This window comes from Saccopteryx bilineata, chromosome 5, assembly GCF_036850765.1.
Source record: "Saccopteryx bilineata isolate mSacBil1 chromosome 5, mSacBil1_pri_phased_curated, whole genome shotgun sequence".
Classification (NCBI taxonomy): Eukaryota; Metazoa; Chordata; class Mammalia; order Chiroptera; family Emballonuridae; genus Saccopteryx; species Saccopteryx bilineata.
The window spans coordinates 141,469,563-141,496,115 of record NC_089494.1 but is presented as its reverse complement, the minus strand read 5'-3'; positions in this window follow the sequence as shown (position 1 = coordinate 141,496,115).

Genomic DNA, 26,553 nt, shown 5'->3' with positions numbered 1-26,553 from the left:
CATTCTGCCTATGTTTTTACTATCACATTCAGGAATCCTTTAAACCAGTTGTAGTCAACCTGGTCCCTACCACCCACTAGTGGGCATTCCAGCTTTCATGGTAGGCAGTAGCAGAGCAACCAAACGGCGCCGTGAGTACATACTAATCGACTGACTGTTGACCAGTCAAGATCAGGACAGCAGTCAGACTCTGTTACAGGGCATTTGTATTGGGAACGCACCCGACCTCTTTCGCGACCACCTGACCCGCATCCTCGAGAGGCCAGGTACCTGACCCCGGTCCACACCCGCCGCCCGATCCTGCGGGCAGTTTATGACCACTGTTGTCACCCAAAAACTAGCAGTTTGTCGTTTTATTACCCCATAGACCAGTGGTAGTCAACCTGGTCCCTACTGTCCATTAGTGGGTGTTCCAGCTTTCATAGTGGGCAGTAGTGGAGCAACCAAAGTATAAATAAAAAGATAGATTTAACTATAGTAAGTTGTTTTATAAAGATGTATTCTGCCAAACTTAGTGAAAATCTGACATAAAGTACTTGGTAAGTAATTATTATTATATGCCTTAACTTGCTGTAACTCAGCTTTATAAATTTTATAAAGTAAAGTTACTTCCCTACTTTATAAATCACCATTACTGTGGAACTGGTGGGCAGTTAGAAAATTTTACTACTAACAGAGATACAAAAGTGGGCGGTATGTATAAAAAGGTTGACTACCCCTGCTTTAAACTAATTAATGTATGCTTCTGGTTGTCAAGTTACAAAGAAATCCAATATCCCTAAGATTGTAGTAAAGGGACCACAGTTTTAGCAATGTTCATTGACTCATCCTTGATCTCTCTGACTCATTTCTAATTGCCCAAAATTCCTCAAATCAATCCCTTTCTGAAGAAATGTCCAAATAAACAATGCATGGTGGTATTTTGAAGATTCTGACCTCACTTGAAGATAGAAGAAATCTCTATCTGGAAAAAGAAAAGAACAACAAAAAGAAGCACAGCTAAAATCAAGGCTTTTAGAAAAAGAGAAGTTGCTATTTTCCACCAACTATTTTGAGACCTTGCAGTTTCCCTATCCTGGTGTTCTTTTGTTTTCTGTGCTTAGCTCAGGAGGAGCCTGAGTGCCTGAAACAGGAAGGAGAAATCAGACTTGAAAAAAGAATAGATTTAGCAATCTAAAACTGTTTAACCAGAAACTATTTTAATGAGTGATAAATCCTTGCATTAGGGAGATTTACAGAGTGACAACAGGAGTTTTGAAGTGCAAGCAAATATAATCCAGTGTACATTAATAAGTCTAATGGAATGATAGTGAGAATAACTTGACGATACTTGGAAGACTACTCAAATTTCTCTCTGAAGACGGATTTACTTAAATGTTACATTTTAAAATGGTAATCCCTGACAGCAAGAAGCAACATAACAATTTAGTTGTTTGGTTTTTATGAGAAAAATAGAAATGTTCAACTCAATTTATTAAGGTATGAGGGACATATATTTTATTTAAGAAATGTGGACAGTTAAAGGAATGAACACATTTTGAGGAAGAAAGTAAAGAGGATAAGAACTAAGTGTTGATAATATGCCTAGTAATTATTTTTTTTGTAACAACTTTATTAAGATATAAATTCACATACCGTGAAGTTCACCAGTTTGGAGCATGCATCTATGTTGAAACAGGTTTACAGATTTGTGTATATGTCACTCTCATCTAATTTTAGAACATTTTCATCATCCCCAAAGGAAACCTTGTGCCCATTATTAGTCGCTCTCACTTTCTCATTCTCCTTTATCCCTGGCACTCCAGACATAGGCAACCACTAATCTATCTTCTGTCTCTATAGATTTGTGTCTCTTTGGTTAAAGATTGTCCAGCAAAGAAAAATTTTATCTCATTGTGGTTTTGATTTACATTTCCCTAAAAACTAATAGGGTTGAATATCTTTACATGTGTTTATTTACTTTAGAGGAATGTTTATTAAAACATTTCCCTCATTTAAAAAATTATGTTGTCTTCTAACTGTTCAGTTTAAGAGTTCTTCACATATTCTGGATAAGTCACTTATTAGATATGGAATTTGCTAGTATTTTCTCCTATTCTGTGAGTTATCTTTCCACTTAATATCTTATTCTTTTGTCCATACCTTATTCCTGGAAACTCGGTGTCTTTATCCAGGTTGAGCTACAGCTGCAGACCGGACTCCTCTTCCTTCCTCTAACTCCAGCATCTTTACTTGCAACCCTACACATTCTTTTTTTCTTTTTTTCAGGTAAATTGTCTAATAACCCATTTTCACTTCTCTAGACCTTTTTTGTTCCCCTAAAAGAGGTATAGAGAAAGTGGTTTTGGTCAATTTGCTCTAAACATTAGCTTCGTTCAGAAAATGTGGTCTCAGATCGCAGTGTGATAGTCTAAAGACAACAACACTTCTTTATTTGTAACAAGGAATTTATTCAATTTCTTACTTGGGAAAGGGTTCCAGACATTTGGTTAAAAACACTTTTTAGAAGGCTGAGGGCTCTTTGCTCCTTTTCAAGCTTTAATTTTGAGCTAAATCATTATTTGAGTGCTTGTAACACTGTTCATCAAGGATGCGGAATAATTTTTATCACTTTCAAGTAGAAATCTAACCAGGTTTGGATGGTATCTTTAAGCTAATTCACTTAATTAACTATGATATAATTAATTACAGTGGTTATTAGAATTTATTTTAAGTTTGAGAGTCATCTGCCACTTTTAGTTGTAAAATGTACATATGAATATTTGTCTCTCTCCTATGACAAGATAGATTTGATTACAGGTTCTTTGGTTAAAAAAATACCTACACCAAAATTAATTATGAATACAATAATAATAACACTTAGGAAAGAGGTAAATTACATATGAATCATCTTTTTAAAGAAAAATATAATTCTGTTATACTCAGCATTTTTTAATCTTTAAGACATTTGTTGAAGATGTGCATAAAATGTATATAACTAGATGCTCATTAACCTAGTATTATAATTAGTTATAATAACATGAAATAGTTATAATCTCTTCTTTGTTCCACAACCTCAAAGTTATTATAGCTGAGTAAATATCCCTTCTTCATTTTATAAGCCATGAAATTAAAACATAAGCTACAGTCTGAGATGTAAGAGGCACACACATCTTTACACATAGTAATTTCACATAAATACGGATTTCTATTTTGATTTGTCTTAAGTATGTGAAATGTCTCAAACTGAAAGAATTTGTTATTTTTAAGAGGTAAGTACATGTTCCTCTTTAAACATTAATTTATTTAACAATCATAATATTAGTGGTCTAAATGGAGATTCAACAAGAAAAAGGAACTGATAATTTCCTTGCCTTCACAAAGCTTGTAAAAAAAGAAATGGCCAAATAACCGCATGGTACATTAGCATGCTGAAGCACAGGCTGCTGCTATGAATGCATAGACAAAAGGCATTGGACCCAGACTTGCATGAAAGAAGTATCATCTAAATTGAGAACTATGGATGTGTATGAGTTGCCCAGGTGAAGAATTCAAGCAAAGAAAGCCATATATGCACAAGCCTAGAAATTAGAGACAGAACCGGTTAAGGGACTTAATGTATGTAGTTCCCTGTGACAGGAACACAAAGGGGAGACAGATTATGAGTGTTGGGAGACAAGGACTGAAAAGGAAGCCAAGAGCCGGAGCACCAAACCACTAAACTGTGTTAAGAAAAGCAATGGGGAGCCACACAGGATCTTAAGTAGAGGAGGATAACAGGATGAGACATGATAATTCTCATCCTGTTATAATAATTGAGAGTTATAGTAATTATGATAGCAACAATACTAATGATTATTAATATGTATTGTATTGATAACATGCCAAACAGTATACTAAATTTTTTCTATTATATACTTTTCAAAATATTTTTCAAGCATGATTACTGTAGCTGGCAATAAAAGCTACATACATTATGTTAAAATTGTCAGAAAGTGGAAGGGAAAAACATTTTTGTTTACTTAATCAGGGCTTTGAGTTTTTGGATAGATACTCAGTAGAAGGATTTCAAAATTACAAGTGCAAAGATAGGTTTATGCAAGATGTGGACCCAGCTTTAGAGAACATAATTTGACAGTGTAAAGGAAAAGATACTTTTCATTTTGAGAACATTGAATTATTGGGAAAGTGGTTAGACTGCAGAACTACATTTAATTTATTTCTGCATAAAATTGTCAGTGCAGTTTTGTGTTAGCTTAATAATTGTATTTGTGTGTGTTTGTGCATACTGAAGTAAGTGGAAATTTGGTGGAAAGGCTTTGAAAGAATGATGCAAAAGTGGGGCTGGGGTATGGAAGTATACAGAAATTTTTTGAGAAGCCATGAAACTATCAGAAGAATAGAACATTTATACTGTTAGATTTCTCAAAGGCATTGTTGAAATGAAGAGCTATAGAAATTATCATTAAGTTACTTTGCAGACTCTAAACTAAGATATAAGCACTAAATAATCAAAAAGGACTCAGCATAGTTAAAATGACCATAGTACCCAAAGCAACATACTAATTTAATGCAAACCCCATTAAAATAACAATGGCTTTTTAAAAAAGAAATAGAATTAAAGAATCACCAGAAATAAAACCACATATATATGGATAAATAATCTTCAACAAAGGAGCCAAAGCACAATGTAGAAAAGAAAGCCTCTTCAATAAACAGTGCTTGGAAAATTGGAAAGTCACATGCAAAAGAATGACACTTGACTACACCTTATTCCCATGCACAACAATTAATTCAAAATGAAACTAAGACCTAAATATATACGATCTGAAACAATAAATTATATAGAAGAAAACATAGGTGTTAAACTCATGGACCTTGGCAACAGAACATTTTATGAATCTGATCCCAAAGGCAAGGAAAGTAAAGGCAACAATAAATGAATAGGACTGTATAAAACTAAAAAGTTTTTGTACAGCAAAAGAAACCAACATCAAAACAAAGAGATAGTCAACCAAATGGGTGTTTGTTGGGCAGATAAAATGTATTATGCTCACTTTGTTAAAGATGGAGGCCGTCGCCCAGGTGATATTAATGTGTGTTGAGAATCCTTGTAGCCTGGGGCTTGGTTTTGGGACTAAGCCTTTCCCACCCTTTTTGATGTGGGGTGGTACAATCCAATCATGCCTCAGAGAAGTGACTTTGTATTAGAGACTTCTCTATTTTGTATATTGGATTAAAGGTTATGAAGCTACACTACAAAATAGGGGTAGAACGGGAGCTTACGCTCTCAGTTCCTGGAATAGCATTAGAGAGCAGAGCAGAGAGAGGCCACGTGGAGGAGGCCAGGAGAAGCAGCCAAGATGGCGGAGTATTGAGTGAGAGGCAAGTTTGTGCAGTTTGGAGCTGGAGAAGGAAGGAGATGGGGAACAGAGGAGAATAAGGCTGGTGAGCTAGAAACCTTGATTCTAGGAAACTCGGATAAGTCAGTGGCTTTGTGAACACTGAATGTGAGTGGCTTTTGGAGCCCAGTGTATGTTTTTACTTGCCTGCTGGGTGCAAGCTAGAATTAAAGGAAATGGCCTATCAGTTTTTGGCTCCGTTGTTTCTTTACCGACTGTCCGAATCCAATGAGAACCTGCATGAGCCGGGCTGCTCTGATGGTGGCCCTGGCCTTGGTTCCTGGCTTTACAGTGTTGATATTCACAAACAATAGCTCCGATAAGGGGATAATATCCAAAATATATAAGGAGCTCACAAAGCTGAGCAACAAACAAGTAAAGAATCAAATTTTAAAAAATGGGGAGAGGTCTTGAAGAGACACTTTTCCCAAGACTTACAAATGGCCAACAGATATATGAATAGACTCTTATCTTTACTAACTATTAGAGAAATGCAAACCAAAATGATAATGAGATACCACCCCATACCTGTTAGACTGGCTGTTATCAACAAGACAGGTAATAACAAGTGTTGGAGAGGCTGTGGAGAAAAAGGAACCCCCATTCACTGTTGGTGGAACTGTAAACTGGTACAGCCATTATGGAAGAAAGTATGGTGATTCCTCAAAAAATTAAGAATAGGCTTTTTGAAGATGGCAGCGGAGTAGGCGGACACACAGACGCCCAGCTCTCAACACCAAACTGGAATACAAATCAATTTAGGAAAAATCAGCATGAAAAACCAACACTGAACTGCAAGAACAGCTCTCAAAAACCAAGGAGCAAAGAGGAAGCCACAATAAACCTGGTAAGGAGTGCCTGAATCTCCTCTGCTTTCAGGAACAGCAGGGGGGGTGAGGCTGAGAGCCCAGAGAGGATTTCACAGAGGAAAAAGAGCAGAAACTACTGCTCACAGCCACTTACCTGCGACCAGGGTGCAAGGTGGGTTGAAAAGACCAGCTTATCTCCCAAGTGGAAAGGACAAGGAGAGGGACAGACTGTGAGGGGCTAAGGTATGCAAGAAACGAAATAAAAAAGCTGACTCATTCGTGCTGAAGGCGGCCATACCTGGGGGAGGGACTGAACCTTTCACAAAACAGAGCTGAAGTGCTTCCGGATCAGAGATCTCCGGACATCTATCCAGCTCCAATCAGCACAACAAGATACAGCTGAAAACAAGAAGTGGGGAGGAGGGGCAGTAACTCAGGTCTCCATGGAGATCTGAGATACACCTCCCCCTACTGAAGCTGAGAAAAAACCCTGCCCCCAGTGAGATTAGTTGGTGGAACAGACCTTCAGCGTCTCAGGTTACACCCACAGCATTCCTGGTTACAGTTTCAAGGAAGCCCCCTGCTGAGATCAGTTAACAAGACTATCACCTGTTAAGAAAACAAACAAATCAAGACTTCAAAGCTGCCCAAATCTGAAAGTGGATTACAAATAATAGCTGATACCAATCCAAGAAGACCTAGAAATAACACAACTGAAAACAGGAGGCAGAAAACACCAAGCCTAGACTCAAGCAACTCTACAAATAAAACACCATTATGAGAAGACAAAGGAGTGCAACCCAAATGAAACCACAAGAGACACCCTTGAGAGATGAGCTGAGTGATATGGAAATAATCAAACTTCCAGATGCGGAGTTCAAAATAATGATTGTAAGGATGCTTAGGGATCTTAGAACAACAATGGAGGGGCAGTTTGAAAACCTAAATAAAGAAATAGCAAGTATAAAAAAGGATATTGAAATATTAAAAAAGAATCAGTCAGAGATGACAAATACAATATCAGAAATGAAGATCACAATGGAAGGAATTAAAAACAGGATGGATACAGCAGAGGATCGAATCAGTGAGTTGGAGGACAACTGGAATGAAGGCATGAAAGCAGAGAAGAAAAGAGAAAAGAGACTCAAAAAGTCAGAGGAAACACTTAGAGAGCTCTGTGACAACATGAAGAGAAATAACATCCGCATCATAGGGGTTCCTGAAGAAGAAGAAAAAGAACAAGGGATAGAGACTTTGTTCAATCATATCATAACTGAAAACTTCCCTAAATTAATGCAAGAGAAACTCTTACAAGTCCAAGAAGCACAGAGAACTCCATTAAAGAGAAACCCAAAGAAACCTACACCAAGACACATCATAATTAAAATACCAAAGCTAAGCGATAAAGAGAAAATATTAAAAGCTGCAAGAGAAAAAAAAGTTATCACCTACAAAGGAGCCCCCATTAGGATGACATCCGACTTCTCAACAGAAACACTTGAGGCCAGAAGGGAATGGCAAGAAATATTCAAAGTAATGCAGAACAAGAACCTACAACCAAGACTACTTTATCCAGCAAGGCTATCGTTTAAAATCGAAGGAGAAATAAAAAGCTTCCCAGACAAAAAACAACTCAAGGAATTCATTACAACCAAACCAATGCTGCAGGAAATGTTAAGGGGCCTGTTGTAAACAGATCAAAGTTGGAAAAGAATATAGCAAAAAAAGGAATACACCTTTAAAGAAGAAAATGGCAATAAACAACTACATATCAATAATAACTTTAAATGGAAATGGATTAAATGATCCAATCAAAAGACATAGGGTAGCTGCGTGGATAAGAAAACAGGACCCATACATATGCTGTCTACAAGAGACACACCTTAGAACAAAAGATACACATAGATTGAAGGTCAAAGGATGGAAAAAAACATTTCATGCAAACAGAAATGAAAAAAAAGCTGGGGTAGCAATACTTATATCAGACAAATTGGACTTTAAAACAAAGGATATAGTAAGAGATAAAGAAGGCCACTACACAATGATAAAGGGAGTAATCCAACAGGAAGATATAACTATTATAAATATCTATGCACCTAATATAGGAGCACCCAAATATATAAAACAGACTTTGATGGATTTAAAGGGCGAGATCAACAGCAATACTATAATAGTAGGGGATTTCAATACCCCACTAACATCACTAGATAGATCCTCAAGAAAGAAAATTAACAAAGAAACAGCAGACTTATTGGAAACACTAGATCAACTCGATTTAATAGATATCTTCAGATCCTTTCACCCTAAAGCAGCAGAATATACATTCTTTTCAAGCGCTCATGGTACATTCTCTAGGATAGACCACATGTTAGGGCACAAAAGTGCTCTCAACAAATTTAAGAAGACTGAAATCATATCAAGCACCTTCTCCGATCACAATGGCATGAAACTAGAAATGAATCACAGCAGAAAAGCTCAAAAATTCTCAAACACATGGAAACTAAATAGCAGGGTGCTAAATAATGAATGGATTAAGAATGAGATCAAAGAAGAAATAAAAAAATTCCTAGAAACGAATGACAATGAGCATACAACAACTCAAAATTTATGGGACACAGCGAAAGCAGTGCTGAGAGGGAAGTTCATAGCACTACAGGCACACTTTCAGAAGCTAGACAAAGCTAAAATAAACAACTTAACCCTGCATCTAAAAGAATTAGAAAAAGAACAGCAAGTAAAGCCCAAATGTAGTAGAAGGAAGGAAATAATAAAGATCAGAGCAGAAATAAATGACATAGAGGCTAAAGAAACAATACAGAGGATCAATGAAACTAGGAGCTGGTTCTTTGAAAAGGTAAACAAGATTGATGAACCTTTAAGTAGACTCACCAAGAAAAAGAGAGAGAGGACTCAAATAAATAAAATTAGAAATGAGAGAGGAGAAATAACAACTGACACAACAGAAATACAAAATATTGTAAGAAAATACTATGAAGAACTGTATGCCAAAAAACTAGACAACCTAGATGAAATGGACAAATTCCTTGAAACATACAATCTTCCAAAAATCAATCTGGAAGAATCAGAAAACCTAAACAGACCGATTACACCAAATGAGATCAAAACAGTTATCAAAAAACTCCCAACAAAGAAAAGTCTGGGGCCCGATGGCTTCACAACGGAATTCTACCAAATATTCAAAGAAGAACTAACTCCTATCCTTCTCAAACTATTTCAAAAAATTCAAGAGGAAGGAAGACTTCCAAGCTCCTTTTATGAGGCGAGCATAATTCTGATTCCAAAACCAGGCAAAGACAACACAAAGAAAGAAAATTATAGGCCAATATCTCTGATAAATATAGATGCTAAAATCCTCAACAAAATATTAGCAAACCGGATCCAACAATATATGGAAAAAATCATACACCATGATCAAGTGGGATTTATTCTGGGGAGGCAAGGCTGGTACAATATTCGTAAATCAATCAATGTGATTCATCACATAAACAAAAAGAAGGAGAAAAACCATATGATAATTTCAATAGATGCAGAAAAAGCATTTGATAAAATCCAGCACCCATTCATGATCAAAACTCTCAGCAAAGTGGGAATACAGGGAACATACCTCAACATGATAAAAGCCATCTATGAGAAACCCACAGCCAACATCATACTCAATGGGAAAAAATTAAAAGCAATACCCTTAAGATCAGGAACAAGGCAGGGGTGCCCCCTTTCACCACTCTTATTTAACATAGTCCTGGAAGTCCTAGCCACAGCAATCAGACAAGAAGAAGAAATAAAAGGCATTCAAGTTGGAAAAGAAGAAGTAAAACTATCATTATTTGCAGATGATATGATATTGTATATAGAAAACCCTAAAGTCTCAGTCAAAAAACTACTGGACCTGATAAATAAATTCAGCAAAGTGGCAGGATATAAAATCAATACTCAGAAATCAGAGGCATTTTTATACACCAACAATGAACAGTCAGAAAGAGAAATTAAGGAAACAATTCCCTTCACAATTACAACCAAAAAAATAAAGTACCTAGGAGTAAACTTAACCAAGGAGACTAAAGACTTGTACTCGGAAAATTACAAAGCATTGATAAAAGAAATCAAGGAAGATACAAACAAGTGGAAGCATATACCGTGTTCATGGTTAGGAAGAATAAACATCATTACAATGTCTATATTACCCAAAGCAATCTATAAATTCAATGCAATACCAATTAAAATACCAATGACATACTTCAAAGATATAGAACACATATTCCAAAAATTTATATGGAACCAAAAGAGGACACGAATAGCCTCAGCAATCTTAAAAAAGAAGAATAAAGTGGGAGGTATCACACTTCCTGATATCAAGTTATACTACAAGGCCGTTGTACTCAAAACAGCCTGGTACTGGCATAATAACAGGCATATAGGTCAATGGAACAGAACAGAGAACCCAGAAATAAACCCACAGTTCTATGGACAACTGATATTTGACAAAGGAGGTAAGGAACTACAATGGAGTAAAGACAGCCTCTTTAACAAATGGTGTTGGGAAAATTGGACAGCTACCTGCAAAAAAATGAAACTAGATCACCAGCTTACACCACTCACAAAAATAAACTCAAAATGGATAAAAGACTTAAATGTAGGCCGTGAAACCATAAGCATCTTAGAAGAAAACCTAGGCAGTAAGCTCTCCGACATCTCTCAGAGCAATATATTTGCTGATTTATCTCCACGGGGAAGTGAAATAAAAGACAGGATAAACAAATGGGACTATATCAAACTAAAAAGCTTTTGCACAGCTAAAGACAACAAGAACAGAATAAAAAGACAAACTACACAATGGGAGAATATATTTGACAATACGTCTGATAAGGGGTTAATAAGCAAAATTTATAAAGAACTTGTAAAACTCAACACCAGGAAGACAAACAACCCAATCCAAAAATGGGCAAAAGAGATGAATAGACACTTCTCCAAAGAGGACATACAGATGGCCAATAGGCATATGAAAAAATGCTCAACATCACTAATCATTAGAGAAATGCAAATTAAAACCACAATGAGATATCACCTCACACCAGTCAGAATGGTGCTTATCAACAAAACAACACAGAATAAGTGCTGGTGAGGATGTGGAGAAAAGGGAACCCTCCTGCACTGCTGGTGGGAATGCAGACTGGTGCAGCCACTGTGGAAAACAGTATGGAGATTCCTCAAAAATCTGAAAATCGAACTGCCTTTTGACCCAGCTATCCCACTTTTAGGAATATACCCCAAGGACACCATAGAACGGCTCGAAAAGGAGAAATGCACCCCCATGTTTGTGGCAGCATTGTTCACAATAGCGAAGATCTGGAAACAGCCCAAGTGTCCGTCAGAGGACGAGTGGATTAAAAAGCTTTGGTACATATATACTATGGAATACTACTCAGCCATAAGAAATGATGACATCAGATCATTTACAATAACATGGATGGACCTTGACAACATTATACGGAGTGAAATAAGTAAATCAGAAAAAAAAAAAAAAAAAACTAAGATGAATCCATACATAGAAGGGTCATAAAAATGAGACTCAGAGACATGAACAAGAATGTGATGGCAACAGGGGCGGGAGGTTGGGGGAGGGGGGAGGGGGTGAAGAAGGAGAGAGGGGTTAGGGGAGGGGAGGGGCACAAAGAAAACCAGATAGAAGATGACAGAAGACAATTTAACTTTGGGGGAGGGGTATACAGCACAATCAAATGTCAAAATAATCTAGAGATATTTTCTCTCAACATATATGTACCCTGATTTATCAATGTCACTGCATTAAATTTAATTAAAAAAAAACTGAAAAAAAAGAATAATTTAAAGTCAAAAAAAAAATTAAGAATAGAATTACCATATGACCCAGAAGTCCTCCTACTGAGTATCCAAAAAACTCAAAAACATTGGTATGCAAAGAGACATATGCAAAGAGAACACCCCTATGTTCATTGCAGCATTATTCACAGTGGCCAAGACATAGAAACAACCAAAATATCCCTCAATAGAGGATTGGATAAAGAAGATGTGGTACATATATACAATGGAATACTACTCAGCCATAAGAAATGATGGCATATTGTCATTTACAAAAACATGGGTGGACCTTGAGAACATTATACTAAGTGAAATAAGTAAATTAGAAAAAGCTAAGAACTATATGATTTCACACATAGGTGGGATGTAAAACTAAGACTCATGAACATAAATAAAAGTTAAATGGTTAGCTGGGAAAGAGGGTAAGAGGAGGGGAGAAAAGAGGGACAAATATCCAGTGACAGAAAATGATTTGACTTTGGGTTGTGGGCATGCAGCACAGTCAGCAGCTTAAAGGCTGTAGAGATGATCACTGAAACCCTGTGTACCCTTGATGATCAATGTCATTCATTAAATATAGTTTTAAAATTAAACATTTTTTTAAAAATAGACTCTGGTCATAGAGATGAACTCTTTCTTCCTCAGCAGATTCCTGGCTCCTGGGATATACAGGGATGCTAAAGGGGGGCTGTTGGGAGGACTCAGGGGCCATAAAATGTTGGGTGTTTACCAAGGAATATGGAGCTACTTCAATATTTTGCTACCAACTACTAAGACCATACCAGTAGGTAGTGGCTTAAATTTAGCTATACTTACTCCTATTTTAAATCTGAATAGGAAGAGCTGTATACAGATGACAAGATGGTAGGCTTGTGTATAAGGCACAGGAATAATGTGCTTAGAGAACACTGAATTAGAAAACAAGGTAAATTTAATATTCTTTAAATAGACATATGTCCAAAAAAAGGATCCAGAATCCCAAAACAGAACATAAGCAGACCAAACTTCTACAAAGTATAACATTTATCATAATGGAGATAGATTGTGCTCAACATTAGAGAAACCATAGTTTTGGCTCCTCACTAAATAAGGAAAAAGTTTCCAGAATGAACTCCCATTTAAAAATATTTGTTGAACTTTTAGAATAGAAAAGAGTATTGAGAGAAAAAATAACATTCTCTTTTAGTATGAAATTTTCCTTGGCAAACTGTATGACAGGAGGTGACAGAGTAGAAGTTGGAAAGTGAGGATTTTTCAAGTCTGCCACTTGCTGCAGGATGATCTCTGACAAGTTAACATATTAGAGTGTATGGTTTAACCACTTTAACCATTTTAACGGAGACCAACATAAGAGTGGCTTAAATAAAATACATCATTTCTACCTCACTGTCTACCAGTCCAAGCTGGTAGACAGTCTGAGCTGGTTAGGCAACTTCAGTGGTCACCTGAGGATTTGGGTTTTGCTATGCCATAAGAGGTTGTCTTATCTGCATGTGGAAGTTGACTCAACACTACATCTATGTTCCTGCCTGCTGAGAATGGGCGAAATATAAGTGATAGTCACTCATTTAAAAGGCATGACCTACAATTTGCACACATCCGTTTCAGTCACATTCCATTGACTATGCTGAACCTTAGTTTCACTTTTATGAAATGTGGAGAACTGTATTGAATGATCAGTGTGTATGGAACACCTAGCCTGGTACTGGCACATGTTAAGTGCTCACCAGTAATTAGTTTCTCCTCTCTCTGTCTCCATGCAGTGATAGCCACGGTAGTGTTCATAGGATTCTTATTTATAGAGAACACAGCTGAGTGGCAATGTAGACCTGGATAGGGAACAGTCACGTAGTGTCAGTCTAGTTACTTCTCTTCATCCTGTGCCACATCCATGAAGATGTGTTCCCAGTTTTGCTATTTGTCTCTTCCTTGAACCCCTAGAGCCCTTTCTATTTTGATGAAATGAGTTTATTGACCTAAAGCAGGTGTCCCCAAACTACGGCCCACGAGCTGCATGTGGATCCCTGAGGTAATTTATCCGGCCCCCTGCCGCACTTCCGGAAGGGGCACCTTTTTCATTGGTGGTCAGTGAGAGGAGCACTGTATGTGGTGGCCCTCCAATGGTCTGAGGGACAGTGAACTGGCCCCCTGTGTAAAAAGTTTGGGGACCCCTGATAGGTCCTAAAGGAAGCATCTCTGAGAAATGTGAAGTGTCCCTTTGGGCTCTAATCTGAGCAAGAGCTTAGTACAGATCCTACATTGCTGCCCTTTAGCTATTTCTCCTCCACAGTCTACTTTCCTAAAATACATCCCAAGGAGCTAAGCTCTACCAAGGTCCTCATCCTTTCTCTTCTATCCAGTTCTAAGTCTTTATAATTATTTCTCCACTCTTCTCAACAGTCTCAATATACCAATATTAAGATATTTTTAATTTCTCATTACTGAAAGGAGTATTATTGCTCCCTTCATAATCAAGTTTCCTTTATTTTGATATTATGTAGACTCCAAGATTGCCCCCAATTATCCTTATCTCATGAAATTCACTTTCTAGTCTACTGTCCCATTGAGTCAGAGCTGACCCATGTGATCCACAAAGGATAAAGGTAACGGTGTGTGACATCAAAGCTATGTCATAAAGGCCACTGAAATTTTTGTTTTGCTCCTTTTTGAGTTTCTTATTCTGGGGGACACAAGCTACCATGTCATAAAGACATGCAGAAGCCTTTTGGGAAAAGCCCATGTGCCAACAGCCAGAAATAATTTGCCACTCATGTTAGTGAGCCTACTGAAATAGAGCCTCCCACCCCACTCTTCAGGTGGCTGCAAACACACTGACATCTGACTCTGACCTATATGTCTGGATGTATGATCTACATACACTGTAAGAGACAATAAATGTATACTGTTGGTTTAAGTCATTGTGGGGTTTTTTTGGTGTTTTTTTTTAAAGCCAGTCAAATAAGTCATTGTGTTTTGATGTCATTTATTATACAGCAAGAGATAACATATATATAGTTTATAAGTTATCTTTACATTTTTGATCTTTATATTTTTTGGAATTGTAATGAATTTCTTTTCTCAGATTGTCTCCCATTGCATTTGTTATGCATTTTCCTGGGTGAATCATTGTAATTCTTCAGTCAGAGTGAGCAGAGTGCAAAGCAGTTCTAAACTGACAGGTGATACACACTGTTGTATTGCAATCATCTGTTACTATTACATTTCCTTTATTTAGGAATTTTATTTGAAAATATAAATTAGAGTGTATTGAAAGTTATTCATATAATTCTCTTGTTTAATTCAATTCAATTTGCTTTTATAAATGAGAGGGAAAGGGCCCTTGTTACAGGCTGTAAGATGGGAAGTTCTCCTGACCCAAGTCCTGCCTTATCACCAGGTGCGTCATTAATAGTCATAGGCATACTATTTCCATGTTTTACTTCTTTACATTGCTCCCCCCAAAATGTTAGTATGTATCTGGGAGTGTAACACTTGTGAAAGTTACATATGCTGAGATACATATATAAATACATAGATAGATTGATAGACAAATGTTAGATAGATAGGTAGGTAGGTAGATAGATAGATAAGATAGATAGATAGATAAGATAGATAGATAGATATAGATAGGTGATTGAGAACCCATTCTCAGGACAAATGGGTTAAATTTTGCATGCAAAGTATGCTTTCCATCTTTCCCATCCATAATGACAGTTATCATGCCTGGACAGTATGTGTGTGTGTGTGTGTGTGTGTGTGTGTGTGTGTGTATATATGATCACTAAACTAAATTGTGAAATACTTAATGGAGACATCCTAGTAATATTATAAGCATTAGTTATATAGTTGAAACAATCATTTGATGATACAAATTACTGACACAGTCAAATAGTCAGCTTGTCATGATAGTTTCACACAGAGATTCTGATTGCATAACACATTTGTCTATATCTGATCTTCTGAAAATTCTTTTTTTCTATCACTCTCCTTCCCAACATCCTCTTTATTCTCAAAAGATTATTGTATCCCTCTGGAATTCTAATGAAATAATAATATTAAGAACACTGCAGATAAGTGTTTAAACTCAATTGTGGAAATGTGCATGTCTTTGCTGCAAAAATCAGCTTTAATCACTTCACATTTAAGAAAATCCCTACAATGACTAATTTTCACTCTCCAAATCACAAACATAAACTGAGGCTTAGGTTTCAAAGTCTTACATTGGTAAGCCCCTCTCACTACTCTACTTCTGCGGTGTCCACCATTCCACAGCAATCCACCTTCCTCTCCTTCTACAGCACTAGTTCACATCCAGACAGAGTCTTCATGGTGTCAGACTGGACTCCTGTCCTTTAGGACAAAATTAACCCTTATCTCCTTAATAAAACTTTATTAGACCAAATAGACTCTGGGTTTGTTGTCCCCCAATATTCTCAGTGGCAAACAACAGTGTTTACTCTGAGTAATTTTATATACATTAAATAAATTTAGGAAGTTTAGAGAAGACCCCAGGAGAGTCAGAGTGGAGCTGGAAAAAGCTATATTGTATCAGCGGCTGTTCCAGGAAAGACATCAGTGCCCATGTCAGCACTCAAAATGAACAGCACTGCTTGCATGACTGATGTTGGGGACCCTGGCAGAAGATGGCTTTCACTGTGCACCTGCTTGTCCCCATTACCTCCTTTAGAATTCAAGTCCTAGGCCTGTGGGAGTTGACGTCTGGAGCCTATGTCAAATCCTGGACCTTATTTCAGGGGAGGCGGGGAGAATAAATCTAAGCTCCTAGCTAGTAAGGAAGTACTCTTCATGTATGAAAGGGTATTTAAAAAGATTCTGGCCTGACCAGGCGGTGGCGCAGTGGATAGAGCAAGGGGTTACTCGGTCTGCTGATGGCTCACGGTCAAGGCACATATGAGAAAGCAATCAATGAACAACTAAGGCAGGGGTCGGGAACCTTTTTGGCTGAGAGAGCCATGAATGCCACATATTTTAAAATGTAATTCTGTGAGAGCCACACAATGACCCGTGTACATTACGCATTATCCAATAAAAATTTGGTGTTGTCCCAGAGGACAACTGTGATTGGCTCCAGCCACCTGCAACCATGAACATGAGCGGTAGGAAATGAATGGATTGTAATACATGAGAATGTTTTATATTTTTAAGTTATTATTATTTTTATTAAAGATTTTTCTGCGAGCCAGATGCAGCCATCAAAAGAGCCACATCTGCCTCACGAGCCATAGGTTCCCGACACCTGAACTAAGATGTCACAACGAAAAACTGATGATTGATGCTTCTCATATCTCTCCATTCCTGTCTATCTGTCCCTATCTATCCCTCTCTCTGACTCTATCTCTGTCTCTGTAAAAAAAAAAAAAAAAAGATTCGGGCAGTGAAAAACATGAAACCTATTCTCCATAGCCAGTAACTCTTAAAATGGTATGTTCTGCATTTCACTCAACTGAGCACATTTATGAGAATTTATTCAACAATCATGATATTAAATAAGGTCCACTCTTAACAAAATTGTGAAGTTTCTGACCTCTCATTTAACCTCTTAGCATACTTTTTTTCGATATCAGATCCTTCTCTCTATGTTTTCTGTGTTTCTTCTGAAGAAATTCCTCTTCCCTGATGACCTCTTTTTTTTTTGGAATTGTGAGGGGTAGACAGAAGAAGGCAGGTCTCCAATTCTGTTATGTATTTCTGCTCACTCTTTGAGCCCAGTCCAGGTATTTTTATTCAGGCATTTGTATTTAAATGGTCTAAGAAACTGTATTTTTGAGGAAAGCCAGGATATTACAAATTTATTAACTCTATTTATATTGGTAAGTTTTTCTTATATAAAATCATATAATTTTAAGTTTCTATTCATTTTAGAGAGGAGAGGGAGAGAGAGAGAGAGAGAGAGAGAGAGAGAGAGAGAGAGAGAGGAGAGACAGAGAGAGAGAAGTGGGGGAGGAGCTGGAAGCATCAACTCCCATATGTGCCCTGACCAGGCAAGCCCAGGACCTCGAACGGGCGACCTCAGCATTTCCAGGTCGACGCCCCATCCAATGCGCCACCACAGGTCAGGCCAATCATTTAGTTTTGAAGTTGAGAGTAGAGTCCAGAACTCCCGATTCTAGCTTATATTAGTGAAATGTGAGAATCATACAAGAGATCCTAGGTTTTCATGGGCATGACAAAGAAATTGGTAGGAATCAGAAAAAAAAATTAAATGAAAAGAGACATTAAAAATATTTTGTAAATACAGTATTTTCAAAACAAATCAAGTTCACTAGCATTCAAAACTTCAAGTTGCTGAGCCTTCTCTCATAGAGCACCTTCCAAAACATTTACAAGAATTTGTCCTGGAAACCCTCACATAAAGGTGAAAATATGTGTAAAAGATGTTCTCTGTGATATTGCTTGACTAGTGATAAAATTAAAACTCTCTAAATATCATTAAAATATATTATCACATATCCATATTTTGGATTTTTTTGTGGATATTGAAAGAAGGAGGTTGAGCTATATATTGTGACATAAAAATGTTTTGTATATACTAGTTACAGAACAAAAGCATAGTGCAAAGAAAAGACATACAGCATAATCTTATGAAAAAAATTACAAGCACACATACATAGGAAAGATATATACACTATAAAAGTTCTAGAAATATATATAATTGTTAACAGCATTCACCTCTGAACACTGGTGTATGCAGCGTTTCATTCAACTTGGAGTAAACTTATGACAACATTATTCAGCAATCATGGTATTAAATAAAGTCCACCCTTAACAAAATTGTGAAGTTTTTGACCTCTCATTTAACCTCTTAGCATAATTTTCTTTGATCCCAGATCTTACTCTCTCTCTATGTTTCCTGTGTTTCATCTTACAAATGTCCTCTTCCTTAATCACCTATTTTTTTTGGGGGGGGGGGTATTATGGCTGGGTAGAAAGAAGAAGGACAGGTCTCTAATTCTGTGAGATGGGGAGATGAGGTGAAAGGAAATTTCACTTTTATTTTCATGTTTGCTTTTCTTTAATATTTTACAACACACATTTAAAAAATAAAAGCCAATTTTGAAATAACTTAATGACTATTCTCCATCTTTCCCTTTTCTTAAGTCTTGACAAAATAATTATATAATGACTGAGTGTTTTTACTATTTACCCTTTAGTCATTAAGGGTGTGTCTCTGAACCGCCTTCTATCCCCACAGAGGGAGAGTGGTCTGTGAAGTGCCTCCTCGCACCCCTTTGGTCTCTAGGAGAGGTAGGCCATGTTGTCAAAGTTTATTTATTTACAGATATTTAACTACTATGTCAATGTTTGAAGACTGTGGGTATTTAAAGTGTTAGCATGTTAGCATACAATCAGATAATTGAATTATTTGAGAACCACCACGGCAACTGATTATTGTATTTACAGTAATATTATTTATGTTCAAGCAAGCCCTTGTGTGTTGTGGTGGATTTTGTTGTTCCTACTTTATAAATAGGGGCTGGCTTAGTCCATTATGACTGCTGTAACAAAATACTACAGACTAGGCAGCTTATAACCACAGAAATTTATTTCTCACAGTTCTGGAGGCTGGAAGTCTGACATCATGGTGCCAGTGTGGTTGGGTCTGGTGGGAGACCTCTTCTGGGTTACAGACACCTCCCTGTGATCTCATAAGGTGGGAGGGCCTAGAGACCTCTCCCATTCATGAGGGCCCCACCCTTGTGATTTAAGCACTTCTCAGAACTCCCATCTCTCAAAATCATCATTTTTGCAGGTTAGGATTTAAACATATGAATTTGGCAGAGACACAAATATTCAAATCATTTCAGGGGCCATAAGGCTATATATTAATTTTTCCTTTGCAAGGAGCAGGCTTAGTTATTATTAGTAAACCTGATAGTTACCTTGGTAAGGCAACAGGGCACAAAAGGTTTCTGGTCTACCCACACTCCTTTTCTAACATAATACCAAATTGGGTGAATGGAATTCAGAGAGCACCTGAGGCATTCCATCTCCTGCCCTTCATGTCAGGATGGTTGAAAGCTGTGTATGGGAACTGATTATTGTGTTCAAATTATGTCACCTGAACCTCCCAGTGAATAACAGTTCCAACTTTCCTCCTTTCTCTCAATAATTAATTGAATCCACAAGATGAGAGATGCCACTGAATGAACAGGGACTTGAACCATGTTAATCACTAGGGGAAATGATGCACTACTTATCAAAAGGATCTGCACATTTTCGAAGCCTGAGCTTAGGAGTCAATGATTACACGTTATTTCCCAGCCTTTTCTCTATTCTTTGTCCTACTTTTTTTTTAAACAAAAAGCAAAAAACCTACTGAGTACTTGATCTAGTTATCATAAATTGATTTAGAGAATTAAGAGACCTTTAGATAATAGGGTTTTAGTGATACTAAAGAATGCAGTTTCAGAAGAGCCGTAATAAGAGGAGCTTTCACTTCTGCCTGGAAATTTCACTACCAGCCAGTGATATGTCAGCAGTGCTAAACGTGCTGGAAAAAGAATATGGAGTTGTTTGCATGACATGGTGCCATTTATTTATTTTGTTTAATTAAAAACTGTCACTTTAATAGAAAAAATACTCATCAACCCATACAGTACTTCCCAGAGTCTTGCCTTTATTGCTTATGTTCCATTTTTCCTTGGTAACATTCAGAAAATATTCATTGAAAGCCTGCAGTGTCTCAGGCACTTTTCAGAACCCTCTTCCCACAACATATTAGGTATTTAAATTTGGTTGGTTCTGTATATGTTTAAGCTGGAACACATTCCCATATACTTTTGGTATATTAACGTTCAATAGATGTTTGCCGAAAAGAATGTAAAATTGTATTTTATATTGTGATGATTACGCAAAAAGTTTCAAGGAATGCATTATAAATTTAAAAAGCATTTCACTAGCCCAGCCCAGATCTTCAAATATTAGCTTCATCTGAGCAAATATAATTCATTTTCAGTAAGTTTCAACTCCTTTATATTATTGTAACGATTACATTTAAAGGCTGCCATATAAAGTACCATGAATTTGTCAGAAAAATTACTAAGACATTTCAAATGTTGTCTAGGATTTATGTAATATCACAATGTAAGTGCTGTTACTGAGACACATATAGATAATACATAATCACGCTTTTATAGCAAGCACTAAACGGTACCTGGCACGCAACAGGTTTTTTTAAACAGCTTTATTTGGATATAACTCACATGACAGAAAATTCATTTTTAAAATGTTCAATTCAGGGGTTTTTATACTCAGAGTGTTGCAACCATCACCATAAAATTTATTTTTAAACATTTTTATCACCTCAAATCCATTCCCATTGGTAGTCACTCTTAATTTCTCCTTATTCCAAGCCTCTGGCAACCACTAATCTATTTTCTAGGCCTATGAATTTCTTCATTTAGGACATTTCATTTAAGTGGAACTACACAATATGTGGCCTTTCTTGTCTGAGTCACCACCTCATTCTGTTTATTGGCTGAATAATATATCTTTGTGAAGACATAACACATTTTGTTCATTCATCAGGTGAAGGGTAGCCAGCTTGTTTCCATCTTTTGGTTGTTAGCAATAATGCTACTATGATCATTTATGTACAAGTGTTTGTGTGAACATACATTTTAATATCTCTTGGTTATATAATACAAGTGGACTTGCTGGATCATATGGTAACTCTAGTGCAATCTTTTGAGAAATTGCAAATTGTTTTACAAAGTATCTGTTCCATCTTGAAACCCTACAGCAATGTCCAAGGCTTTTAATTATCAGCATTTGCTATTGTCTGTCTTTTTATTATAGCCATCTGATCAGTGAAGTAGATCTCACTGTAGGTTTTGATTTGCAATTCCCTAATGCCTAATGATGTTGAGTGTATCTTTTCATGTGCTAACTGGCTATTTGTATGGTGTGTCCGTAAAGTCATGGTGCACTTTTGACCAGTCACAGGAAAGCAACAAAAGACGATAGAAATGTGAAATCTGCACCAAATAAAAGGAAAACTCTCCCAGTTTCATACCTATTCAGGGCAGTTTGATGTGGGCTCACACACAGATTTTTTAGGGCTCCTTAGGTAGCTCTCCCGTATAGCCTCTACAGACTCATCACTGACTGATGGCCTACCAGAATGGTTTCTCCACCAAACTGCCGGTTTCCTTCAACTGCTTATCCCACCGAGTAATGTTATTCCTATGTGGTTGTGCTTCGTTATAAATGCGCCGATATTCACGTTGCACTTTGGTCACTGATTCTAATTTAGCAAGCCACAGAACACACTGAACTTTCCTCTGTACCATCCACATCTCGACTGGCATGGCCATGGGCTGCTCTGCTGTATACACAGTGTTACGTCATCATCTGCACATGCACACATGCTGCCACATCATCCTATAGAAACTGAGAGGGTTTTCCTTGTATTTGGTGCAGATTTCACTTTTCTATCATCTTTTGTTGCTTTCCTGTGACTGGTCAAAAGCACACCATGACTTTCTGGACACACTATATATCTTCTTTGGAGAAATGTCAATTCAAATTAACTGTTCATTTTATAAATTGGGTTATATGTCTTTTTAATATTTAATTGTAAGATTTATTAATACATTCTTTATATACTTCAAAGTCTCTTATCAGGTTTATGATTTTTAAATACAGTTTCTCATTCTTCAATTTGTGTTTTCACTTTAAGGTGGCCTTTGAAGTGCTAAGTTTTTACTTCTAATGAAGCCTAATTTATCTATTTTTTTCTTTTCTCATTTGTGCTTTTGGAGTCAGATATAAGAAATCATTGCATAATCATGGCCACTGAGATTTCTGCCTCTAATTTCTTCTAAGGATTTGATAATTTCAGCTCTGATTTTCAACCCATTTTGAGTTATTTATCATACATATCGTGAAGTAGAGGTCTGGTCTGCTTTATTCTTTTGTATGCAGATAGCTAGCTATCCCAAACAATTTGTTGAAAAGCCTTTTCTTTTCCCCATTGAGTTGTCTCAGCACCCCGTCAATGTCAATTGACCATAAACACATGGATTAATTTCTGCACTCTCAATTCTATTCCATTGATCTACATGTTTATCTTCATGTCAGTATCACATGGCCTTGGTGACTGTAGCTTTGTAGTAAGTTTTGAAATTAGGATGTATGAGTCCTCCATACTTCTTTTTCAAGATTGTTTCTCATATTAGGTTTATACAAAAGCAATTATTTAATGAGTAAATAAATTGATAAATGCTTGCATTTTTAAAAGTTTTATTTTTGGGAGGCAAGGAAGTTGGGAATTTTAGTATATTTAAAGGGACAGTAACTAAGAGACAGTGGTATTTAAGTAAATGTACCTTCAAAAAACATACCAGGATTGGCCCTATTTTATATATAAAGATGTCTTAGATTTCTGCTGCCTGGGCTGCATGACAGAATCTGCTTCCAAATTCTCTGTAATTGGCACCATCCTGGAAGCATTGCAGGTACTCAATAAATATTCATTGATTAAATGCCTTGTCCTATTTGTTTTGTTTTAATCTATTGGTTTTCTTGCTGCTACTTTTTGGTTGATAACTGCTGAATTTCTCATTTTTTCTAGTCCATTCAATAATTCGGCAACCTTGGTTTAGAATCCTATTTTTCTAAACTTCTACCAATTTTCTGCACACTACCAAAATATGCTGGACAGATGATTTTACAGAATGGACTTGCAATGCCGGTAGCCAAGGCCAGGCAGGTCCACATTGGATTTGGGCAGATGGTAGAAAAACTGTGGACCCAGAAAGGGTTGGGCCATTCCGTTTAATAACCAACGGCGGACAAGCACACAGGCAGGGGAAACCACCTCTCAGGCAAACAAACAGCATAATGGCCTCTCACAGTGGTGGGCAGGCAATCCACACATCCGCAATCCCCCATCTTTCTCCAGCCCAAGCACCCATAGCCTTATACAGGCTATGCACACGTGCCTCTGCCACGTGCTCACGCACTAATCAAGCAAAGTGCTTGCTGGTACACTAGCGAGCAAGCCTAACACAGCTGCCCCACATGAATTATTAGTAATTCTTTTCAGATGGAGCATGAAAGAATTGGATTTGCCTCTCTCATACACATTCTCATTCTAATCTCTTTGCTATACTTGTAAAGCCTTACCTTCTATTAGACTCCAAGGGCAGAAAACAACTCCCATTCCCAGGCTGGCAATATACTGCATTGAATTTCCTGAAGTGTCATTTCCTCCAGGAAAACCTTCCAGATTGAAATATATAGCGGATACTGACTCTTATAGTGAGTATGCAGTCTTACATAGTTCACCACCCCCATATTACCCAAAAAGGGGGGGAAAAACCTTGATGTATGTTAAAGTTATGAATCTTTACATCTTTGTTTATATCTCTCTGTTCTCTATTTGGTACATCATACATGGCCTGTTCTCTGTGTATCTAACGTTAATCCCCCCCCCCCCCCCCGTTGATTACAACCTGTTAAAATGCATTCTTGCTTTAGGTTTTTAAATTTTAATAGTTTCCTTATCTCCCTCCAGGCTCCTGTTATGCTAGCTCTGCTAGGCACATAATGGATACTCAGTAAATATTATTTGAGGATTATTTTATTTGTCAATTCTTTTGTCTTCTGTTTTGGGTAACTGGTACAAAAAGGCTAAATGTAGTGTTAGTCACAGAGCAACAGATACCCAAAAAAGCAGTGATGAAATCAGATTTCCTTTATCTAGATAGACAAGGGGGCTACAAGCTCCTGATAGGGTAAGTCACCAGAAGTTGAAAAGATAGACAGTTGTTTTACCTTCTGAGCTGATTCACCTAACAGGTTGGAGTGACCCATGGCAAAGGGCTTGTAAAGCCAGTAGCCAGATCCACCATCACAGCCGCCTGGCCCATGCAGGTTCGCATTGGATTTGGACAGTCGGTAAAGAAACAACAGAGCCAAAAACTGGTGGACCATTATCTTTAATCCTAGCTTGCACCCAGCGGGCAAGTAAAAAACACACACTGGGCTCCAGAACCCACTCACATTCAGTGCTCACAAAGCTACTGACTTATCTGAGTTTTCTAGAATCAAAGGTTTCTAGCTCACCAGACTTATTCACCTCTGTTCCCCATCTCCTTCCTTCTCCCTGCACAAACTCTGCACAAACTGGCTTCTCACTCAATACTCCGCCATCTTGGCTGCTTCTCCTGGCCTCTTCCACGTGGCCTTTCTCTGCTCTCTGCTCTCTCCTCTCTAATGATAATCTCAGGAACCAAGAGCGCAAGCTCCTGTTCTGCCCCCATTTTATAGTGTAGAAATCAAAACCTTTAATACAAAATACAAAATAAGGAAGTCTCTGATACAAAGTCACTTATCTGAGGCATAATTGGATTGTACCACCCCACATCAAAAAGGGTGGGAAAAACTTAGTCCTAAAACCAAGCCCCAGGCTACAAGGATCCTGCCTGCCTTCAGCCCACCCCAACACACATTAATATCACCTGGGCAATGGCCTCCACGTGGGCAGCATCTTTAACAAAGTGAGCATAATATATTTTATCTGCCCAACAGGGCTATTGGTGGAATCCTGACAGTCACACCCAACACGGCAAACTAAAAGCCCTGGCTGGCATCAGGAAACTGGGATTCATAACTCTGGCTTCTCTACTGAGAAATCTTGGGAACTTCTTTTCCATTAATTAATTCATTCAGCAAATACTAATTAGCTCCAACTATTGCCAGGCACTGTGCAAGGGGATAAAACTATAGAAGGGAACAAGACAAGATCTTTTTATTTGTGAAATTTATATTCCAGCAGAAAAGTGTATACCATAACCTACAGCTATTTCCCCATCTCTAAAACGATGGGAGAGCTTCTAGATTCAGCTTGATCTTTAGAGCCTGTTAATTGAGTGTTTCCAAAAGCTGCTCACTACCATGTAGTTGGTACATGGTTGATCATATTGGTAGTGTGGTTTTCCAAGTAAGGTACAATTAATACATTTGCGTATAACTTGTTTTCAATATTGTACCAAGCTTTGGAATGCACCATGACCCTCTGAATCTGACATTGCGAATGACATGGTTACAAATGCATGGCCGGAGTGTTGTAAAGTACCATACTTTACTTCTGCGTGTTTATGTAGAGACACCAAGTCCAAATGAATTTTTGAGGAGTTTTATTAAGCCAGCTGCATATGACTAACACGGGGTATAGCTGACCCAAATCATGCAGTCTCAAATATAACTCTGAGGCTGGTTATATACCCTTGACTACATACATACAGGTTGGGGGAGGCATGACAGCATGACACAATCATTAACAAGCTTATAACATTTGTCTAGAGGATCTATAAATAAAGTTTAAACTTTCAAGGTAACAAAATAGTGATGTCATTTTACATATCAAAGACATTCATAAATCTTTTAGAGCAGGGGTCCCCAAACTTTTTACACAGGGGGCCAGTTCACTGTCCCTCAGATTGTTGGAGGGCTGGACTATAAAAAAAACTAAGAACAAA